Source organism: Capsicum annuum, chromosome 8 (genome assembly GCF_002878395.1).
Source record: "Capsicum annuum cultivar UCD-10X-F1 chromosome 8, UCD10Xv1.1, whole genome shotgun sequence".
NCBI lineage: Eukaryota > Viridiplantae > Streptophyta > Magnoliopsida > Solanales > Solanaceae > Capsicum > Capsicum annuum.
In genome coordinates, this window is record NC_061118.1 from 101192180 (window position 1) to 101208970 (window position 16791).

Genomic DNA, 16791 nt, shown 5'->3' on the forward strand with positions numbered 1-16791 from the left:
GATACCATTTGTAGAGGGTACAGATGTGGATAACTTGTGAAATAGATATATTATATGTATAATTGATCTGTTTTTCTTTGTGCATGGATATTCCTTAACTTCTCTATATATTTTTATTTTAAGTCTATTTATGTTAGTTTTATCGATATTCATATCTTGGGGGGTCTTAACTTCTCTATATATTTTTATTTTAAGTCTATTTATGTTAGTTTTATCGATATTCATATCTTAGGAGGTGATTATATGGTAATTGGTTAAATGCTTTACTATAGTATTCTTTGTTTTTTTTATTTTTTTTTGTAATTCATTTATATTATTTTGAAGGTATTTTAAATATTCTATATCTTTTGTTTCAAAATATCCAATTAGATTATCTTTCGTAAGTTTTTCTAATAATATTATTTCATCCATATTTTATCTCCCATATTTTAAATATTCGTAGTCTATCATTTTATTCTGTAGTAATTGCAGAGTTACAGATTTCTGTATAATAATTTATCCTAATTGTACTGTAATGTATATCTAATTCTAGATTTTCAATGTTATTTATTATCTTGTGTTGTTCTTCTTGTAGCAAGTCTTTTAAATTATATTACCTATCACATGTACTTTTTCCTAAATTTTCTAAGGTTTCTTCTATCCATATTAATTTTTCTTTTAGATTCTCCATTATTTTTCTAATTCGGTTTCTATAATTAATTTCTTCATTTAGATTATCTTGATTTTCTCTAGTTTTTCTAATATATTCTAACATCTCTTAATCTGAATAATATCCATCTAGGTAATTACCCAGGTATAACTGTGCTATCCAATTTATAGTTTCAATTTCATAGTCTAATACTTTTTCTAATATTATTCTCTTAATATCTATAATTTCTATATCTCTTAGAATATATAAGATTAAGACTTTAAGATTATCTATCATTTAAGATTGGCTAAATATTTTATTATAATATTTTGTAGTTGTTTGTTTTAATCTTATTAACTCTTTTATATTTTTACTAAGAAATTGTATATATTATACATATAATATTTTGTATATAATAATATATCATGTATGTATACTATACAATTAGATAATTGTTTAAAATAACTATCCATAAAATGTTGATATCTATCTGGTGCATTTTTATATCCAAATGGTAATACGTTCCATTCATAAAATCCTTGTGGTACCGTAAATGCAGTTAATTCCTTAGATTCTTCTTCTGACTTTAAATGGTAAAATTCTGATTTACAATCGAATTTACTAAAATAATTATATCCCTGTATTTGTCTTATTTTTAATATCTTATTTGGTATTGGATAATTATATATTACTATCTTAAATATACTTATATATATTTATATACTAGTATAATTGCACGTGTCCTGCACGTGTAATATTGATTTTTAAAATTAAATAATTTTATTTATTGAGAAGATTTTTAATGAAGTTTAAAAGTTAAAATCACTTTTCAAAGATTCTTCACACTTTAATATAATAATGTAAACATAAATATATATTTTAGTGTAAACACATATATATTTTACCACATAAGTTTCAAGTGGTTGATGAATCATCATGCAGTACCTCTTTCTTTTATTGTTAGAGACTGAGAAACGCATTAATTTGAACCATATTTGTGGTGCAATTATTTATTTATTTATTTATATACTTAATATCTTTCTTTATTTTTAGAGTCAAATCTTTACAAAATCATTGATTACATTCTTATTGCATACTTAAAACTTTTAAATGTTTGATATTTCTTAAAATTTGTTTATTCTAATGCTTTAATATTTATTTTTAGATATTTCGAATCTTCTTAAAATAAAATTTAATTAATTTAGAATTCTTAAACTAATGAAAAAAGTATTTGTTGTCATTAGTTGTCCTAAAATACTTGAAAAAATATTTCTAGAGAACTAGGGCACATTTCAGATGAAGAAATTGTTATTACTCTTAATATCTTCTCAATTTCAGAAGGCTACAACTAAATTTCTCGTTATTTTCTTGAGAACAATACTCAAATTTGATCCTCACAAAACCTCTTATAAGGAGAGAGAAACCTAAAGCACAAGACCAAGTTAATTTATTGGTTCTTCATTCAAATAAAAGTTTTGCATATCAAGATTCAACACTTAAAAATAAGCTTATTTTGAATTCAACAAATAAGTTTAATTGGAGATTCAACTGCAACACTAACGAATTTGATACCAAATTATTATTAAATATCATAATCAAAACTAAGTCACAATTAATCAAAGAAGAAAAATAGAAAGAAATAAACTTTTAAATTTTTGGCTACATCATTCAGCGGCAACATGCTTATTTTGTCCAATTTTTCAATTCAAAATTTTGAATTGAAAGAGAAACACGATAAATTATCAAAAGAGAAGAATTCATTATCAATATAATTTATGTAATCTTTAAAGTTATAGAAAGATGGTAATGAAAGCAAGAAGCTTACTTAAAGAACTAAAATAAGAAGAAAAGTAGAAGCAAAGAATAATTTATTTCAAGTTTTGATCTAAAAATTGAATTATAAAAAAAAAATCACATAAAATTCTAATTGATTTAAAATTGTTAAATATTATGATTTTTTTTGTTGTATATTTTAGGATTTCTTTGAACCATCTATATTTTCTTTCAATTAGTTGGAAAGTTTCATCTAAAAAATTTTAATAACATACTTGGCTAGTCGTTGTTTTCCTTTTTCTAAATTTTTAGTTTACCTAAAATACTTAGAAATAATTAATTGGTTAGTTATTAATATTAAGAAAAATATTAATACTCAATATTATTTATGCAAATTTTTAATTTTTGGACGTTCATATCAAATCTTTTTTATATGAAAAAGTTATCGAACCGATTTCTATTCCTAATTTAGAGGAAAAAATTATTTATTTTCTTTTAAAGTGGGAAAGTTTCATATAAAAAATTTTAATACCATACATATGTTAAACCAAATCCTTTTATATGAAAAAGGTTTCCAACATATTCCTATTTTTGTGAAAAAATATTTGTTGGATGTTGCACCTAAAATTTAATTTGTATATTTAATATTAATAGATAAAAATACCACTTTATCTATTGCAGAGTCTTTTAAAGAATGGTAAAAAGTTCAAATAATATTTATAAGACTATTCACACTTTTAATATAGTATGAGTTTTATCTTTGTTTTTTTTTGATTTGGGAAAGGCTTCCTTTTTGAGAAAACTTATATATAGGTGCCTTGCATGTGTAATGTTTGATTGTTTAAAATTAAATAATTTTTTATCTATTGTGGAGATTTTTAATAAAGTATAAAAGTTTAAATCACTTTTCAAAGATTCTTCACACTTTAATATAATTATGTAAATATAAACATATATTTTAGTGTAAGCATATGTATATTTTACCACCATAAGTTTTAAGTGGTTGATGGATCATCACTTTTACGTTTGTCATGCAGTACCTCTTTCCGTTACTGCCAGAGTCTAAAAGATACGCGTCAATTTAAACCATATTTATGATACCGTTATTTTTTTTTTATTAATCTTTACTATCTAGACATTGTAAGAAACATCCTTACTATTTAGATAAAACATGTCATTATTTCAGTTATAGGTAAAAACACATCCAAAATGCCATAAGCAAAGATTTCAGAAAAAAATATCTCAATTTGCAATTGTCTATGAAGATTACACAATTAGTTATTATTGTAAACCTCACGAATAAACTAAAAATTTTAAAAAAACTTACCTCAAATCACAAGGAAATTTATCTCTTCAATCCTAAAAACTATCCAAATTTCAATTGATAAAAGAACTCTAAATCCAAACATATTTTTTCCCAACGATAGTTTTAAAGGAATGGTCTTAGACCTAATTAAAGAGACAATTAGCATAACTGATATTAATTAATCGATGGAAAGAATCCAAAGCCTAAGTGATTTTTAAAACTACACAAAATCATATACAATAGTCATTGTACGTGACTTTGTTCTCAATTTTTTTTTTTTTCGCCATTACAATTTTAGGAGTCCGTTTTTTATGTACATAAGGAATTTCTTTTAAAACCAAAATTAAGTCTCCATTTATTTTTCTTTTATGATATGTTTAGAATTTATTAATTTTGATGACTTCTAATAAGGAAAGGTTTTATCATAAATATAGCAATTTTCGATGGAAAGAATCCAAAGACTAAGTGAATTTTAAAACTACACAAAATCATAGTCATGTACGTGACTTTGTTACCAAATAATTTTTCCTTTTTTGCTATTACAATTTTAGGAGTCCTTTTTTTATATACGTAAGAAACTTCAATTTAAACCAAAATTAAGTGTATGTTTATTTTTCTTTTACCATATTAATTTCGACTTCTAAAAAGGAAAGAGTTTATTATAAATATATTTAATTAATATTTAATTCTTAAATATTAGTAAAAAAAATAGTGAAAAGACGATCTTGTCTAAAATAAAGACTTTTAATGAAGGGCAAAAAGTTCAAATCACTTTTCTAAGGGTCTTCACACTTTTAATATATTATAGATTATATATATATATATATATATATATATATATAAATATTAAAATTGTGAAGGGTCTTAGAAATAACGTTTGAACTTTTGGCCGTTCATTAAAAATCTTCACAATAGACAAAATTGTCTTTACTTATTTTCTTCAATTATTATATTTATAATATTTAATAATAAAAAAGTCCTAACTATTTTTACTCTTACCTTTTGTTTACATGGTGTTGTAAACCACCAGTGTCTTTTAGTTATTATATATGGGTATAGTTGGTAGAAATAATAAAGAAAAAATTAAGACAACTATATAGTGAAGATCTATTAAAAGGATGGAAAAAACATACGACTACTGTAAGAATTGAGCTAATAGATAAAAATAGTATAATAATCCAAAAACCATTAATATATAACTTTGATGATTTAAAAAAATTTGAAATGCATATAGATGAATTATTAGAACAACAATGCATACAAAAAAGTAATAGTAAACACAATAACCCAGCATTTATAGTAAATAAACACAGTGAACAAAAAAGAGGAAAAAGTAGAATGGTTATTGGTTATAGAAACGTAAATGCAAAAACTATGACATATAATTATCCAATACCAAATAAAATATTAAAAATAAGACAGATACAAGGATAGAACTATTTTAGTAAGTTAGATTGTGAATCAGGATTTTACCATTTAAAGCTAGAAGAAGAATCTAAAAAATTAACTGCATTTACAGTACTACAAGGATTTTACGAATGAAATGTATTACCATTTGGATATAAAAATGCACTAGGTAGATATCAACATTTTATGGATAACTATTTCAAACAGTTACCTAATTGTATAGTATACATAGACGATATATTATTATATACAAAAACTAAAAAGGAACATTTAAAATTACTAGAATAATTTGCAGGTATAAAAAATTAGAAAATATAAAAAATACTGAAGACACAATAGAACAATTTATATTTTCAATAAATAAAGAAGAAATAACTATTTGGTAATTCTTTACAAACTTTTTTAATTTTCTGAACTTATTTTTTATCTTCTTCGTTGTAATTATACTCTACATCCTTTTCTAATTTTTTCTGTAATGGCTTTAGGTTTTCTGCTAATTTTGGTATATATTCTCTTACTTGGTTTACTAATCCTAAAAATGATTGTAATTTCTTTTTTGTATCTAATTCTTCTTTTGAATTTATTATTTTTTGTACTATATGTTGTTGCATTTTTACTCCACTTTTATCTATTTGTATTCTTAAAAACTCTATCTGATTTTTCATAATTTTGGCTTTCTTTTCACTTAAACTTGAGAAATGTCGATCGGAAGACAATAAAATTTCAGAGATAGAAGGAGACGTTGGGACACTCCAAAAAATCCATAATGTTTATCAATCTACTTCTGCAGGTACAAGCAAAGGAGTTAGAAGAAACCCAAATATGAACTTGAACAAAATATTTGACAAGCCATTTATACCAAAAACACCAAAAGACCCTTTGTTCATACCCCACAAACTACCACATATCTAAAAAGCCTAAACCAAGAAAAGAAAACCAATAATCACATAACCAGATCATACATTAAAAACATTCACAAAATACAAACACATTTAAACCTTAGACCCAAAGCAATAAATATCCAAGAACCAAATACAGATTACATAACCCAAAAACTACACAGGATATAATAAGTTAATTGCATTACCAAAAACTAACCCAAATCTAGTTAGAACATGTTTCAGTTATGGATTACTCAACGCCGTATATACTCAAGACGGAAGTGAGCTAGCAACTATACCATAAATATATAAAGCAATTACCACTTACAAAAAGGTAACCAAAGGCAACTTATTTTTTATAAAGTTTTATACAGCACCAGCAAAGATATTGTATGATGAGATTAAACTAGTTATACAAGTCGTGAAAATAGGAATGACAAAAGATATGATCATACCAAAAGATATTGAACCACAGACAGAAATATCAAAAATAGGTATAACAGATTTTTACGCAAATAAATGAATTATTGGAATATCCATAATCATCCAAGAGTTAGCAAATAAGTACTTAAATAGGAACCCAATTTGGAGTTACTATTCAAGAAACCAGCTAATGATTTATTCAAATTCAAGAAAGTCAAGATAAACAGATATAAAGGAAATTGAAAGATGGATTATGACACTACTTAATCCAGAAAGGCAACCAACTACCAGAGCCATTAAAGAAAAATTTATTTTAGAAGAATTATTGACTAGATATTGCAAGATAATTGGACATAAATATCTAGACCATCTATGTTCTAGATATAATAGAGAAGACAGTATTATACCAGATGTACAGTTAGAATGAAGATAAAGGACAATTAAAGCAAATAACGAATGGAGTAATGACAAAGAAGAAACCAAGTAGATAAGGACACAAGGAGATAGGAATGGACAAGTCAATAAGAAGATAAAGAAGATTCAGAAAAGGACAAGTGCATTATTAAAGTTAAGTAAATAATTTAAGCTTTTAGTCTTTTCTATTGAATGTAAAGTTACTTTAAGTCTTTTCTTTCATAAAGCTACTTTGACTTTTGTAAAGATATTTTCTACTTTTTGTAAAGATTAGTATAAGTGTAAAGTAGGAATAGTATAAAGTAGGAATAGTGTAAAATAATTCACGTGTTTTGTAGATTATAAAAAGACAAGGCACTTGCCAAGATAGGGCAAGACTTTCTACACGGAAAGCAAGCCTTCTTGTACACAAAAAATATTCTCTCATATAATCAATAAAGATATTCAGTTTTACACTAATCTATGGATGAGCAAAGCACAAGTTTATCAAATCTACCAGAACAGGTATTTTCATTTATAATTATGAATAGCTAAATTCATAAATTCCTAACAATCATGATATAATAAAATAAGCTCATATTAGTTACTTTGTAGTAGAATTATTCAAAGAATAGCATGTTAAGAAGTTTATTAACAAAGTGGAAAAGGAAAAAAATTCCAAGAACTATGTCATCCTAAAGGTGAAACCGATGAGGCAAAGAAGCCGTGATAGGGGAGTAACCAGAGTAGAGGCGTTGTTTAGGGAAAAAGTATCCAGATTACCATGCTAATAGTGACCGAAGAACATATTATTTAAGAATAATCTAGTATATAGTGATCTAAGATGATCATATTTTGGTATGTATATGATTGGAGGGAATATTTTGGAAAATAGCATCATATGAAAAATGAATAATTATTTACTTGATGAAATGATAGATGAATTTAAGATACTTGTTTTATATGTTCTTAAGGATATAAAGATAGATATAAAGATTATATGGAAAAAGGTATTTGATATTGATGATGAAAATTGGATAGAAGATGAATTAGAACGAATACACTTAAATGACGACGATAGCTACTATTCATACCTAGATAATTATTATTCAGATGGATATTATACAGATTAAAAATATTAGAATATATTAAAAGAGTTGGTGAAAAACAAAGTTGGCTATATAAAGAAATTAATTGCAGGAATCAGCTTAAAAGAGAAAAAAGACAATTAGAAAAAAATTACTTAGAATAAAATTAACCTTAGAAAAAGGAAATACAAATGATAGTTTATATAATACTATACGTGAACAATAAATGTTAATGAATCACATAGATAACATAGAATTACATATCAAATATAGTACGATTAGAATAAGTTATTACACAGAAATTTATAAAATCACAACTACTATAGAAATAGAAATAGTAAGTTATCCGCACGGTATTAGAAAGTTAAGCAAAGAATCCTAAAATATATGATAAGAGAAAGAATGACAATATAACAAGTCCTAATATCTATATCCCTAAACCTAATCTAAGAAAAAGACTAAAGATAGTTAATAGTATCAACTAATTGGTAATAAAAGAATTTCCACCTTAAAAATTTCTTTGAGCATAAAAGAAATATAAACGAAAAGCATTGAAAAAACCGAACTTATTTTTAGGAAAGACTCCCTTACGTCCCAAAATTCTCCGGCAATCAAAAGAAATGAAAACAACTACTATCCAAATTCCTCCACTAAACGACGAAACAAAAACAAAAATATATAACAGACAAAAAAAATAAAAAAACTGCATAGCAATAGAAATAAAACAGAGAAGAAAAAGAAAAGAAAGAGTAGTGAGTTTCGAGTTCCCATTGGAGTTTTTGATGACAGCACTAGAACTTCTCTTTTAGTTAGTTCATCACACAGGTTCTTTTCTTATCTTGCACTATTTATTGTGTAAGTTTTATTGTGAATCAAGCATGAATGAAGTTGTTTAAATGAATTCTTATATTGTTTAATATGTAAAATCAATTTTTTATGTGAGGTTCAACTTTAATAAAAGAGTCCTAAAACATAAAAAGAGGTATTAGAAAGTTTAGCAAAGAAATCTAAAATATATGATAAGAGAAAGAATAACAATATGAAAAGTCCTAATATCTATAACCCTAAACCTAATCCTAGATAAACACTAAAGATAGTTAATAGTATCAACTAATTGGTAATAAAAGAATTTCAACCTTAAAAATTTCTTTGAGCATAAAAGAAATATAAACGAAAAGCATTGAAAAAATCAAACTTATTTTTAGAAAAGATTCCCGTTACGTCCCAAAATTCTCCGGCAATCAAAAAAAAGATAACAACTACTATCCTAATCCTTCCACTAAACAACGAAACAAAAACAACAATATATAATAGACAAAAACGATAAAAAAAGGGCATAGCAAAAGAAATAAAACAGAGGAGAAAAATAAAAAGAAAGAGTAGAGAGTTTTGAATTTTCGTTCAAGTTTCCGATGACGATGCTAGAACTTCTCTTTTAGTTAGTTCATCACACAAGTTCTTTTTCAATCCTACATTATTTATTGTGTAAGTTTTATTGTGAATCAGCTCCAATCCATTCGCATTTCCATTTTCATCTCCAATGAACCGCTTGGTCAAAACCTCGTAGGATCTTGGGTCCTTACCAAACTTTGCCACAGCTTCCTGATGGCCATAATCTACACGAAAAATACAAGGCCACTGCCAACAATAAAAAGCAAAGGACGGGTCATAATGACATTCAGTAATTTGATGAAAAACTCATCAACAGAAGCTCCATGACCACTTTATGACATATCCCAACTTGGACAATAAAGCTAATTCTAGCAACTACCACGGAAAATTAAAAAGAGCAGTTCCTTCAAGATTTAAACTGTCAAAAACCTTGTGTTGCCACTGAAACTGTCATGCACATAATAATCATAAAGCAAGAGTCTAATTGAGTAAGGAGGTTAAAATCAACTAAAACATGATCAAAACTGCGGCAAAGGATTTCCAAGAGCCCTAGTATTTGGTGGATGAGGGAGAAGCTCTTGATTAACTATACTGCTGCAGCCATGACGAAAAGATGTTCCTATACAATCTGTCCCAGTATCACCTCTAAGGATAACAACCACCTTCTTGCCCTTGGCGGAAATGTATTTTTCATCCTGCATATTGCTATCAAGCAAACTTTTTGTGTTTGTGTATAGAAACTCCATTCTGAAATGGACTCCTGAGAGGTCTCTTCCATGAACGGGAAGGTCCCTACCATTAAGTCAAGAAGTAGTTTGAGTGAGTAATTACTAATTCAGAAAAGATACTAAAACAAAAAGTGATAAAACACCATCCATGGTACTCACCTTGTCTTTGTGGCTCCAACAGCCAAAAAAATTACATCGTGATATTCACGGAGGCAATCCAAGGCGAACGCAGGATCATTTCGACATTTCCATTGACTATAAATTTCACCCCTTCCTTCTCCATAAGGTCAACCCACCTCTGAACGACATCAATTTTGTCCGTCTTCATGTTGGGCACACCATACATCGTCAAACCACCAATCCTATCAGCACATTCAAGCGCTGTGACACTATGACCCAATCTATTTAACTGATCAGCAGCAGCAAGGCTTGAGGGTCCACTTCCAATAATTACGACTCTTTTCCTATTAGAATTAGAACAATTAGAATGTGAGCTATCAAAGTTATGTATGGTAGAGTCTAAATGTCTAACCAACAATGGTATCTACTATAAGGATCAATCAGTACAAGCACATTTTTCTGAAAAAGTATGGTACTACTATAAGGATCAATCAGTAATTATGTGCATTATTAACCACTCAGATTGAAGAGCCAGTACTAATATATCAGTTTGGTGTATTTTAGTTAAAATACCTGAAGTAGCAAAGCCTTGGGAAAAAATAGCACTTGGCCCAGGTATATTACTTAAAATTAAAATATTTATTTTGAAATACGGAATTAGATGAATAAGGGAGAAGCTCCATGAAAGGAAAATTAATGATTCATACAAATCGCTTAGTGGTAAATGTCCCGAAGAACATCAATAAACACAATTAAGAAGGAAGAAATTACGAATCCATCAAAGCCTAGCCCAACCTTGGTAGGGCAGATAAACTCACACTAAATGTTTGAAATTAACCCATATTGACCCGACCTCTTTTAAAACTCAGCTTTAAGATCCAATCTTGACCATCTACAAATAACTAAAGTTGAACTTAAATCAAAGCTTAAGAGCTAATCTTTATACCTCTCACACTAAAAGGGCAGGCCGATGCATTAAGGCGCCTCATTATGTGTGGGTCAGGGGAAAGGCCAGACCATAAGGGTCTACATTGTACACTGTATTTCTCACACTTAATGTCTGAAATAATCCATATTGGCCAAACCCCTTCTAAAACTCAACCAAAAAATCCAATTTTGAGCATCTTATAAACCAATAAACATGAAATTAACCATATTAGCCAAGCCCTTTGTAAAACTAAACTTAAAATTCCAATCTTTAACCATCGAACAAACCATTAAAGTATAAGAGAAAAGACAAGAAACCGCCAAGATTAAGAGCTGATCACTATACCTCTCACACTAAATGTTTGAAATTAACCCATATTAGCCAAACCCCTTCCAAAACTCAGCTCAATAATCCAATGTTTAATCATCTAACAGACCGCTAAAGTTGAAATTAACATCAATAAACACAATTAAGAAGAAGAAAAAAGAACCCATAAAAGCCTGAGAACTAACTTTATACCTGAGCAGTTTTGCCATGAGCATAGTGAAGAAGCTATGCAGGATGGGTTTTCTCTTACTGAAATTAATATATTAGTAAAAACCCTTCAAAATCTCTGCTAAAAAATCCAATCTTGACCATCTTACAAACCACTAAAGTTGAAATTACCATCAATAAATACAACAAACATCCAAAGATAATCTTTATACCTGAGTTACAGTCTTGCCATGACCATAACGAAGAAGCTCTGCAGGATGAGTCTTCTCATACTAAAGCTTGTATCTTCCTTCTAGAATCTTGAAATAGGGAACAACTACTATCTAACCTTCTATCCTAATCCCCGAACTCATACTAAATGTTTAAATTAACCCATATTAGCCTAACCCCTTCTAAAATTCTGCTCAAAATCCAATTTTGATCGTCTTACAAACCACAAAACTTGAAATTAACCATATTAGCCAAACTCATTCTAAAACTCAACTCAAATCTAATTTTGAGCATCTCACAAACCACTAAAGCTGAATCCAAAACCCTTTTAAAACTCAGCTCAAAAGTCTAATTTTTGGCATCTTACAAACCACTAAGTTGAAATTAACCATATTAACCAAGTCCCTTATAAAACTCAGCTCAAAAATTCAATATTTAACCATCTAACAAACCACTAAAGTTGAATTTAACATCAATAACCACAATTAAGAAGAAAAAATACAAGAACCATAAAAGCTTAAAAACTAACCTTTATACTGGAGTAGCAATTTTTCCATAAGCATAATGAAGAAGCCCAGCAGAAAAACCTTTCTCATATTGAACCTTGTATCTTCCTTCTGGAACGACTACTAACTACCTTCGACCTTATCGTTGAACTCCCACTAAATGCTTGAAATTAACCAATATAAGCCAAACCTCCTCAAAAATCAAATTTTGAACATCTTTCAAACCACTAAAGTTGAAATCAACCATATTAACCAAACGCCTTCAAAAATTCAGCTTAAAAATTCAATTTTTAAACATCTTACAAACCACTAAAGTTGAAATTAACATCAACCAACATAATTAAGAAGAAAAAAGACATACTAAACCCTGCAAAAAAGGGCATGACTACTAACTAACTTTCTATCCTAATCCTTGAACTCACACTAAATATTTGAAATTAACCATCTAACACACCACTAAAGTTGAATTTAACATCAACAAACACAATTAAGAAGAAAAAATACAAGAACCAACAAAAGCTTAAAAACTAACCTTTATACCGGAGTAACAGTTTTTCCATAAGCATAATGAAGAAGCCCAGCAGAAGAACCTCTCATACTGAACCTTGTATCTTCCTTCTGGAACGACTGCTAACTACCTTTGACCTTATCGTTGAACTCCCACTAAATTCTTGAAATTAACTAATATAAGCCAAACCTCCTCTAAAAATTAGCTCAAAAATTTAATTTTGAACATATTTCAAACCACTAAAGTTGAAATTAACCATATTAGCCAAACGCCTTCTAAAATCTAGCTTAAAAATCCAATCTTTAAATATCTTACAAACCACTAAAGTTGAAATTAACATCAACCAACATAATTAAGAAGAAAAAAGACATACTATACCTTGCGAAAAAGGGCACGACTACTAACTAACTTTCTATCCTAATCCTCAAACTCACATTAAATATTTGAAATTAACCATATTTAGAAGACAAATAACAGTTGAAAGAAAATACCTAACTCAAATACCCCATGAAAGACAGGAAATAAAATCAATTATATTCCCTTCAGAAGAGACGATCCTTCTTTGTCAAATTAGTCGCAGGAGAGGAATAGATTAACAGATCATATATCATCAACCGGAGTAGCAATAATTACCACCGATATGCTCTATGCATATATCCCATGCACATATCCTATCAAGCAAGGACTTTACCTGCAGGGCACAACCTCTGAAAGCGTAAATACAGTTATCATAAAGGTTGTATGAGCCCACCAGATAGTTGATTACTGGATTATGTCCCTTGGGAGCATAAAAAATGAATGATATTTGGTGATTTCCTATTTGTACAGAGAGTATAAGAGTTGCCGAAGAAACACAAGTACTCAACCATAGTCCTCAAAGGGATATAGCAGAGAGAATCAGTTACCTCACATATTTTATGAATGCATAACTAAAGGAGGGATGGACAGCTACTTCGGTGAAATTGACAACATGCGGTTGGCAGAAAAAAGGAGGAGTCGAGCCATTTTGAGCTCCCAAATTTGAAGTATCTACTGGAGAAGCCTCTTCTAGTTATGTTCTCATCAGCATAGTAGTCTCTTTTACATAAACAAACACCCTTCATCAAGGAATTCTTTTGAGAAGACTCTCTCTCCTTAAATACTCCAAATAAAAATAGTTAACTCAGTTATGAAATAGACTAAGCTCATATGTATAAGAAGCAATTTTGTATAGGCATTCAAAAGTAGTCCTACAATACAAGACACATATTTTACACATCAAAATTCCACATATTGGTACCAGTTATGGAAGGATTTTCATCGAGAGAAGTCAAAATATTAAAAAAGTAGATAAATGATGGCCAGAAAACAATGCCAATAATGAGTACATTATGAGTAGCAATAGCAAGCTCAATAACCATTGTAGGCACAGGCAAAAAATCTTTCCAGAAAACAACAAAAGTTAAGTACATTAATGAATTGAACTCATTTGGAGGGCTAAAGGGAAACAACCATGTTGCCTCATTAGGATTCCCTATATCCACTGAACCATCTTTTGCAAAGATTGTTAGGTCATTGATAACCTCATCATCACAAACCAAAGGTGGAGGAGCTTTTCTAGAGAAGTCACCAAAGTATTTTATGTTGTAGCAACCACCCCTGAATTAAGGACGATCTATGAAAGTGTAATCTTAACTGATTGTCATCTGGATTGAGGATGTATAAGTCATTTCTTCAGGTTAAAAACCATGTGCAAGATCTGAAGTATTTCTCCTAAAGCAAACTCCTTTAGCCACAATTTAGAGGACCCAACAAATATAAAGATATGCTTAGATACAATGTTAAATTAAATATCGAATTACAAGCTCTTTGCCTATATAAGAACTTTACAAAGTTCCCCAAACATCAACCATAATCCAACAGAACTCATTAATCACCATTAATCACCTGGTTAATTGTGCTTGCAACATATTAACATATGTCAGTAGTTCTTGCTTCTCCTCTGCAGTAGCTTCTTGAATTATCGAATCTCTCTACTTAGAAGCTCTTCACCTATATAAGAACTTTATAAAGTAACCCAAACATCAACCATAATCCAACAAGACCTATTTTATCAAATAAATCAAAATCAATTTTAAAAAAAATCACCTGGTTAATTGTGGTTGCAACATATTCACATATGTCAGTAGTTCTTGATTCTCCTCTGGTTTATCAGATCAATCAAACAGAACCCATATAAATGAAAATCAATTTTAAAAAAATCACCTGATTAATTGTGCTTGCAACAAAATGCCAACACCAAAATGGTGAAATAAGGAAAAGCCGACAGGGAAAAAGGAGGAAGACTGATGATTTTGGTGTATTAATGGTTTTGCTTGATTAATGATGATTAATGCTTGGTAATGATAAAATTATAATTAATGAGTTTTATTAATTAAAAATAGATGATAATGAATAAAAAAAACTCAAAAAAAAAACAGGAAAAAGATAAATAGAGTTCCTGATCATTAGGGCATGCCACATCAGCAGCCTCCAATGATCCTTTTATATATATATAGAGAGAGAGAGAGATGTAAAGTTAATTATTTATGTGAGGTCCAACTTTAATAAAAAAAAGTCCTACAACATAAAAAGAGGTATTAGAAAGTTTAGCAAAGAATCTTAAAATATATGATAAGAGAAAGAATAACAATATAAAAAATCCTAATATCTATATCCCTAAACCTAATCCAAGAAAAAGAATAAAGATAGTTAATAGTATCAACTAAATTGGTAATAAAAGAATTTCAACCTTAAAATTTTCTTTGAGCATAAAAGAAATATAAATGAAAAGCATTGAAAAAATTAGACTTATTTTAAAAAAAAACTCACATGTCAAAACTCTTTGGCAATAAAAAAAACAAAGAAAACAACTATTATCCTAATCCTTCCACTAAACAACAAAATGGATGAAGCATCTATAATAGTAAATCGAAAAGAAATTCTCTCTCTAAAAAACTCTCTCTCTAGGCTGTTATAATTCGGTACTTCCCGCCTTTTATAGTTGGTACCATGGCTTCTCAGCCACTGGCCGAGCTTCTCCGACCACCAAAAATTTCCTCATAGGACCAGTATACATGTATCTGGTCCCCACAAAAAACTCTACCCACTCATGTGACACGCACCTCTCAGCCTGTACTCCAGTCAGATGGCTACTCAGCTTAAATTTCAGAAGGGCAATTACGACGGGCTCAGGCGATCATCAACCAGGCTCAATCGAAAATGCAGGGCAAGCTGAAGGGGGTGACAATTAATTTTGCACCGGTGACTTATTCGAAGCATAATCAACCGGGGCTAGCATCAACAGAGAAGTTACATTCGATTCCAATTCAATCGTAATCCATTCTAAATTACTCAGTGTCTAACGATAGAGGTAAGCTTCCCATTAATCAACCATCTAATAAGATACCTACTATGGTAAAAACCCTGGTATCACCCAAAAAGGGGATCGGTGTGGATATTCCGATGTCCATGCCGGGGAATGAAGCTCTTGTTTCTGTTGAGGCCCTAGGTACTGCTAGTGTATGGAACAAACCTGGTCATAGAAATAGACCCCCTATGCCTAGGGTCATTCACTCTTTGGCCATAAAATTAAGAGTACAAGAGGCTATGAAAGCTGAGTTTATTCATATTGAACCACCAAGAAAAAAAATCAAACAAGGTATTCCACGGTTGTGTTTAGGTCTGAGGATTATAAAGTAAAATTAGCAAAGAGATGTCAGTTTACCTTGATTGGGAAATTTGAATACAGCATGCCTAAAATGGAGGTGATTAGGAGATAGTTTATCCTGCAAACAAAGTTAAAAAGGAAGGTTAAACTTACTCATTTTAATTCTAGGTATCTATATATTGATCTGGACAATGAATATGACCATTCAACAGTTTGGTCAAAGGGAGAAGATGTACATCCAAGGACAGCTGATGAGATTTAAACTATGGACCCCACCTTTAACCCTAATGAAGAAACTCCATTAGTCCCTGTATAGG

At 29.3% G+C, this 16791-nt stretch overlaps 1 pseudogene; it reads right to left on the reverse strand.

Moving 5' to 3' along the window:
* Positions 1–9300: 9300 nt before the first annotated feature.
* On the reverse strand, positions 9301–15883 carry LOC124886626 (annotated as a pseudogene).
* Between the last annotated feature and the right edge of the window lie 908 nt (positions 15884–16791).